This window comes from Macrobrachium nipponense, chromosome 26 (assembly GCF_015104395.2).
Source record: "Macrobrachium nipponense isolate FS-2020 chromosome 26, ASM1510439v2, whole genome shotgun sequence".
NCBI lineage: Eukaryota > Metazoa > Arthropoda > Malacostraca > Decapoda > Palaemonidae > Macrobrachium > Macrobrachium nipponense.
The window spans coordinates 24373638-24381137 of NC_087215.1; the positions used below are offsets into that span (position 1 = coordinate 24373638).

Here is a 7500-nt window from a genome sequence, read left to right on the forward strand (position 1 = left end):
CAGTAATGCAATGATAGTGATTTTATTAGATTTAATAATAATAATAATAATAATAATAATAATAATAATAATAATAATAATAATAATAATAAAATGAAGAAAAAAGAAAAAGAAGGTAAAGTCGAAGAAGAGGAGGAAGAAGAAAATGTATGCTTCTTTGTTCTCGATTTCTTGCTTAACGTGACTTTTACAAACTTCATCTAAGAAATAGAAACATCCAAAGAAAAAAACATTACGAAAGATAATTCTGAATAAATAAAATAAAGAACGGAAATTTAATCAATACTCTTCAATTATCTATGTTCATCTCGTAAACTATTAGCAATATTTTTGGAAATTAATTATCCTTAAGGGGAAAGAAGTCAAGACTAAAAAAGGAATAAGAAAAAACTTTCGTTCGGCTACGGTATAAAAAAAATGGCTTGCTCCACTACTACCAGAAAAATAGAAGCAAATTGCCCTTTGTGGTTGCCAGCAATTAGAGTTATTTACAAAACTATTACCGTCGTGTCATTATCACTGTCTCTTTACTGGTAGCGCTCCCCCGGTGGAAGTGCTTAGCCCTAACCCCTCCACTCACATCACATCAAATAAATATGAGAACGGATTTTCAACTGCCAATCAACTTCGCCCCAAGCAATGTCTGGTCCATCGGTGGCATTTTTTTTAATGAGCTCATCTTCTTGATTCGTATTTATCTCTGTTTATTTGAACAGAGTTTGTCGTTTCTATTACTCTTGATGTTGTCTTTCATTTCATATCCGTAAGCTTATAATGAGCTTCTTGTAATCTATTTAATACGATTTAAAAAAAATTTTTGGTGCTATATTCATTCAGCATTATTCATCTTATCACCGCTACTAATTTAACCTGTAATAAATGTTCATTACTGCTGACAGAGGTAATTCAAACAGTATATAAATAAGCGTATGCATGCCTACTGAATTACAAGCAAAATAATCATGTATAAGGTACCTTGCAGTAATAAAACTGATTGCTCTGTCATATCGTTTCTACCTTTTATATGCCTGTAAAAAATACACCTACGGGGAAACATTTATTCCCTTATCACGTGATTATATGAATCTCAACAATAAATTATCATCATGACGGGAGGGGGGTTGGGTGTGGCGTGGGGAGGATTCTGCTTTATTGTAAAATTAACAACTGGTTACCAAGAGATTCGTCAAACAATTCTGCCTCGTTAAATTTGATAATGAGTACTGGTATTTACGATGATTGTGATGGTGAAGGCAAATATGATTGTATTACTATTCCTGTAATCATGGTTGTATTCACTATCACTTTTTTTGAGGCTGTTTTCAGCATTAGCATAAGAAGGAGCAGCAGCAGTAATAATAGTAGTAGTAGTAGTAGTAGTAGTTGTAGTAGTATTTGCCGTCGTCATCTTCACTGTAGCATACATTTACTGAATTTAGGGTGGATAAAAACATTATCCTTTATATCTTTATGGCAAATAAATATTTTCTCCAGACAGGACCATACTTCCCAGAGACCGGAGCAGTCAGATCCACCAAAGACCATGTAAATGATCTGGATGATGCAACGCCAGAATGATGCAAACCAAACAACCAGCAAGCCTGAGCAGCCAAATGGAAACATTCACAGCTTACCTATAAAAGTAAGAAGTTGATATCCACTGAACATTTCATTATTATTTAATGCTTTGTGTTTAAGTGCATGTGAAAATATGGGTGTGCTTGTAATAAAAAAAAATACATTACTATGTTAACCATAATTTTCCAACGCAATTTTCTTCACTGACTGTAAGACTTTCCAGAGGAGTAATGTGTCCAAAAATTCAAGAATGCTTTTCAGTCAGTCAAACGTACTCGAATTTCTCATGATTTCCTTATTTTCAGAATAAAACACTACAATATTATGAGGTACATCTAATATTTAATTCCTTTCATCTACTTGAGCAGATACTTTTTAATTAAAACTAGAGGACTTGGTTTGCACAGATACACAGTATATATATATATATATATATATATATATATATATATATATATATATATATATATATATATATATATATATATATATATATATATATGTATATATATATTATATATATATGTTAAAGATATATATATATATATATATATATATATATATATATATATATATATATATATATATATATATATATATATTATATATTTATAAATATACATATTTACCTTTTATATAAAACAGCCAAAACGCCTCTAGGGTAAATTTTCTTATAGCTGAACCTGTTCGCCCACTTGGTGCGTCCCGTTTAATTTGATTCATAAATCTCTGGCTTTTCATGTATCACATCCCGGTTCCCTTCTCTTAACTACTACTGCTCTCCCTCTCTTAACTTTTGTTTTGCCTGTTCCACCGCCTTTTTTTTTCATCCCCTCTTATTCCCTTGTTTACTGTGTAGTTTCCTTATATTTAGCTTCGATTCCTATTTCTTTCCTGGGCTCTAAATCACAATACCCCTTTTCTGGTTTCTGCTTGTGGGTCTCGCTCTCTCTATTTTTTCTTCGATGCTATTTCATTGCTTGGCGCTTCCTGAATTCCTGTTACTTGTTTGTTTATTCATAAAGGAATTCCACACTGCTATTTTCCCCTATGCCAAGTTTATATCTATTTAGATAAATGACAAATATAAATATAGATAAGAAAAAAAGACAACTTTACATTTTCATTTTCTCTCTCTCTCTCTCTCTCTCTCTCTCTCGCTCTCTCTCTCTCTCCTAGCTATCTACCTCTCTCTCTCTCTATATATATATATATATATATATATATATATATATATATATATATATATATATATAACATCAGGCTCTTTTCCCTAGTAGAAGTGCCTCCCGAAGAAATATAATACGATGTTCACTACCACATTCACTCTGAAATTACTGACTCTTGGATGGGATCCAAGAGCAGAGAATTTCCACAAGGTTACCCGTTCATACGCTAATGCTGAAACCTCATAAGCAACACGTTTGTCCTTTACACACACTGCGCACACTCTCTTCATGGATAGTAAGGTCCCCCTCTTTGACGCGCCTCTCGACCAATCTCCCATGATTACTTGAAATGATAATCTCACATACTAATGTGCATCTACTGCTTCCATTCTAAATCCATATTAACATTCATTGTTCCCTCTTCCTCTTGCTCACATTTCCTCCCACCCTCCGCTTCTTACAAAATAACTTGAAACTCTTTCAAGAGTATCAGAGATTTCTCTTCACTATACTCAATCAGTCCTATATCACATGCAAATATCAACCCATCTACATTATCTTTTAGTTGATATAATCTAGTTGGTCTGAAGCTTTTCTGTAAGTACCCTTTTGCTTATTGTTTCTCCTCTTTACATACAGCTTAGCTGCATCCGGCAGGCTAACTCTTGTCGGCAGTTCAATAATCCCCTGGCAATTGTAAGGACCAGTGACTGTTGTTCTTCCATCTACTTCCAAGCTTTGAAATTCTCTTCTTACTACTGTTTTCCTGACTTGACTTTTAAACCTTCTTGATTTTCATGATCCACCCTTGAGTTTCACTTTTTCGTCAGTCTCCGTACTGCCGAAAAAGTCACAATGACGCTGAGTAAACGAAAGAATACTTTTGTTTGGTTTCAGAATGATCTCAGCTTTACTCAGAAATACTATATTAACAGGATACAAGTTTTGCACACATGATGAAGTCTACGATTCCTGTGTCCAAATTATTTTTCTTTCCTGCATCAAAGCTTGTTTTTTGCTGTGCCTTCATAGTTAAATAAGAAAAACAAAAGAAAATGCTGTGGTAATCTTTCAAACAATCCCCAATGACGATGAAAACCTTTTCTGAAATCTTGCTGGAAGAGCTAGAGGTTTAAATGAAAATGATCTTTAGCCTAACTGCTTTGTCTGCTCGAAATCTTGTCAAATAAAGGTTGCGGTCCGGAGCTATGTAGAGTGTATTTAGCTCTCACAACAACAGGGTAGTAGCATTATGTTTATTCATACAGATAACCCAGCTGGAGAGAAGCAACGGGGAATACGGACGGTGGGGAGAAAGAGCACGAGGATACGGAGGAGATGGAAGAAGTTGATAATCATAAGATTAGGAGGAGAAAGTGGTGGTAATGAAATCGGTGTGGATGAAGGGGAAGGTAGTGAATGAAACGAAGGTACTGATGAAGACTAGTAGGAGAAAGTGAGGGGAAAATGAAAACGAAAGAAAGGGGGAGAAGAATGTGGAGGCGGAGGCGGAGGAGGAAGAGGAGGTGGAGGAGGAGGAGGAGGAGAAGAAGAAGTAAGGAGGAAGGAGGAGGAGTCCGAGGAATGATGGTAGGTGGGTGGTTGTGTGCACCAGTGACCATCCCTTCTGCTGCCCGCCGGGGGAAGAACAATATTTACTCTCTGTGATGACCAATGGCCAGCTCCAGCAGCACTTCCAGGCAAATTGAAGTTTGCTCTGGCCTCCTCCCTCGACCGACTGTTCTTGTGCTTTCCTCTTGGAGTAAAACGGCCTTCCACTTCTCTCGTCACGTTGGGACCACGCGCACCTGACTACAGATATGCTTTCCGTCCTAGTGAACACGGTTCTTGAAACTCCTTATTGCCCTCAACCCTTTGGCTGCTGGACGCAGAGTTGGTTGGTTCCTTGAGGCTAATTTGGCCACAAGACTTTGGCTTCTGAATGTTATTAAAACAAGGGTTTGCTCCTCCTCCACCTCCTCCTCCTACTACTACTACTCCTCCTGTTACTCCTCCCCCTCACCCGTCGCCCGCTCGAGCTGCTGCTGCTGCTGCTGAGATGAAATGGTGATTTTGAATGGCCAGAGAGAGAGAGAGAGAGAGAGAGAGAGAGAGAGAGAGAGAGGTGGGAGGCTGGGGGAAAACAACAAGGAAAGAGGGAGACAAGGGGGAGATGCAACATACTCAACTGGAGAAACCCCTTCCCTTCGGCATCTAGGACGGAAGACCGATTTCCTGTTACTTCTTCCTGTTCCTTCGAGGATAACGAAGCCTAAAGGATGCAAATTGTTGTTCATCCCAGAGTAAGATGGCGTCTAATGATACTGTGTGAAGCCGGGGAGATGGAACATTATTCTTCTGTTTATCATTTCAACAGCACAATATACCTTCCCTCATACTCCGCTCTTTGTACCCCTCTTTCTTCGTTCGGACTCCGACCATCGCCTCTCGCTGTAAACCAAATGTCAGCCTATGACCTTCGCTCTCTACAATTTTTGTGTCAGAAAAAGAGACCAAAGGAAACCTTTTGTCACATATTCTATACAAACGGCAAAACCTGCGGGCTTTCTTTCTTTATCATTCGCCTTTCTTAACAGTTGCATCACCACCATCATCCCACGTACCTAATGCGACCAGGTTCGTCTCCCCTTCTCGCCTTCTGAATATTATATCATAACATATCCTCATTCACCGTGTAAACATGGGATATGTATCAACATATATTCCGTCGAGGAAATAATATTATCATATTCCATTTAAATATATCACATACTATTATATATATGTTTCAGCAGGAAATTTATCTTCGTCTCGGGTGCTTTTGTCACAGCAGAAACTAATCATTCCATTGCATAATTGATTCTCTTTAGACACCGGAATTGCAACACGAAATATTCTGATTTTTCCTCATCGCGTCTCTAGCCCTCTCGTTAGCTATTGTTGTGCGCGTCAAGACTTCACTGGAAAAGGCTTATCAAAGGTAATCGATAGAACAGAGGATGAGCTGTTACTGAAAAAAAACAAGAGGCAAAAAAATGCACGAGAAACTTTTACAAAATAATTGATTTCTACAGTACAGCTCACGGCATAGAAATTTAATCTTTCTGATATATTCTATTTTTTTAGCGCATGGAAAGAAACGTTAAGAATACTGAAGTTAAACTTTAAAACAGAAAATGTAAATTCCATAACGAGATAATTCTCTAAAGCAAACAGCGAGGGCATGCGAATTGGAGATGTTTATTAACCACGAATAATTCCGCCACACAAGGCTCCCCTTCCTTGCGGATGCATTATTACTTGAATTTATACACATTCTAAGGACGACCTTATCAAAATTCCATGAGTCAGAAAATGAAATTCAGGTGTTCACCTCTTGAACCTAAAAAGTTGTCAGGTGGTCTACAAAAAATGTGCGCTAAGTTCAAGGTTCGTGTTGCAGTTAATGTAATTCCTCACCGGAATATGTCCCCGATAGCTTATTTTCTTTGTTGATGAACAAGTGAACTGTATCAAAAAGATGACCTTTTCCTTGGAGACAATTATACTAAGCCACAAAATTGTTCTAACTTCTCGATTCTCTCTTTCTCTCTCTCTCTCTTTTATTTTTCTAGGCTTACTTCTTTTTGAACATCGAATCCGAAAGGAATATAAAAAAACTTTAGACCTTCCAGGTGGGATTCGAACCATAGCATATGACCTGAGAATGAGGTTGCCGTAACCCAATTCGTATCGAAAAATGAGGGCATATTGTTAAATGAGCGCGTTAGTATTAAGTAACGTTAAGTATGCATGTGCCAGCCGAATGTGACAAGTAGATAATAATAATAACAATAATGATATAATAATAATAATAATCAACTCATCGTCATTACCATTATTAAAGGCAGAATTAATGATCCAACATAATTCCAAGTCTCTTTCTCCCTTCCCCGCAACCCTTCCATTAGAACTACCTCAAGGGCAGAAGCTTTTTTATACACGGAGCGAAAAGAGCCAGTTTTGATTGCCACTCAATTCATTGGGTTCGGAATGACGATGAACTTTACATTGTTGCTGTTATTTATAACAAACTATATACTGATTGCCAACGGGCCAAAAGATTCTGAGAGGTCGAAAAGTCAGGTATATTTTATTCATTCTCTCATTATATTAAACAGATTATGTTGGTGGTGTTGAGGCCGATGGTATTAAAATATTTTCCTTATTTGTGTCTTTACTTGATATTTTATATATTCATTTCACTGTCCAGTTATTTTTAAGTATATCTAGCATAGAAGAGTTCCAGATCAAAATTAAAAATTTTAAAAGCAACAAAATACGGGTATTTAAATCTAAGTTTCACACCTCGTAAGAAATGTTATTCTTTAACTGTGGGTAAATAACAGATCAGCGCTTTATACTGTGCCACTACCAGTATTGGATATAATGAACTCCTAAAAAAAATTCACATCATGACCTTCGTCCGGTAGGCATTACGAAAGAAAGCCAGACATTGGTACGAAAAATTGCAGCCTTGGCTACTAGAACGAAAAAATCTCAACCCCAGCTAAACCTCTTAGTGAAAAGGAATATTATTTGGATATTACAATGTGGTACCATCTGTATGGAAGTGGCCTGTTTTCAGAACGAGATATTAGCCGACTTCCTCGCAGAGAGATACTTCGGTATGCACTGACATTATCAGTTCTAGGTAGCTATATTTACTATAACGGTAAACAAGGATATCTTGGCACAAATTCCTCTGTTTCAC

General features: G+C 37.0%; 1 protein-coding gene and 1 long non-coding RNA gene across 4 annotated transcripts in view; one reads left to right on the forward strand and one right to left on the reverse strand.

The window, feature by feature from the left end:
* The window catches only part of LOC135200070 (protein glass-like), a 1678662-nt gene that overhangs the window by 1303383 nt on the left and 367779 nt on the right, over positions 1-7500 (reverse strand). The gene's annotated exons all lie outside the window — the stretch shown is intronic.
* The window catches only part of LOC135199785 (uncharacterized), an 88300-nt gene continuing 82300 nt past the window's right edge, over positions 1501-7500 (forward strand). The window contains exon 1 of the long non-coding RNA XR_010311121.1: positions 1501-1642. This is a non-coding gene — a long non-coding RNA (uncharacterized LOC135199785). The remainder of the gene's footprint in view (positions 1643-7500) is intronic.